At 32.1% G+C, this 476-nt stretch overlaps 1 protein-coding gene across 1 annotated transcript in view; it reads left to right on the top strand.

Moving 5' to 3' along the window:
• Positions 1-476, top strand: part of LOC119586473 (serine protease inhibitor 42Dd-like) — a 9,161-nt gene that overhangs the window by 6,800 nt on the left and 1,885 nt on the right. The gene's annotated exons all lie outside the window — the stretch shown is intronic.

Below are 476 nucleotides of genomic sequence, written 5' to 3'. Positions count from 1 at the left end.
TTTTTTTTAAGTCTCTATCTCTAAGTTACATCATGTTTTTTTATTGCAATGTTTTTAGCTACGAGATCGGATTGTGGTTATCTATTCTGGAAAGGATCATTAAACTCAAATCCCTTACCTTCACTCTTTAGTAGTGTGCCTTTGTCTAACTGGTAAGAATATTCATCTATTACCCATCGTAGAATCTCACTGGACAACTTAATTGGTAACTCCAAGTTGAAAAAAAAAAATCTTAAAACTAGCATGATTGTTTTTACTGAAAAAACGTCTCGGCCACAAACCGTATTTTCGATTTAGGTCTTAATTTAAAAATAAATGTCTGTCCTTGCCACCAACAGGGATCACTGTGAGAAAACCTAGAAAAAAAAAGAAAATTAATAATTCCACAGTGCATATGCTATTTACATTTCGTTGTTAGCCTCGATGTCAGAAATCTTACTTAATAATTATGAATCATAAAATATGATTGTGGTGGC

The sequence above is a fragment of the Penaeus monodon genome, chromosome 21 (genome assembly GCF_015228065.2).
Source record: "Penaeus monodon isolate SGIC_2016 chromosome 21, NSTDA_Pmon_1, whole genome shotgun sequence".
In the NCBI taxonomy this organism is placed as follows: domain Eukaryota; kingdom Metazoa; phylum Arthropoda; class Malacostraca; order Decapoda; family Penaeidae; genus Penaeus; species Penaeus monodon.
The sequence above is the reverse complement of the archived record's forward strand: the minus strand, read 5'-3'. Positions and strand labels throughout refer to the sequence as shown.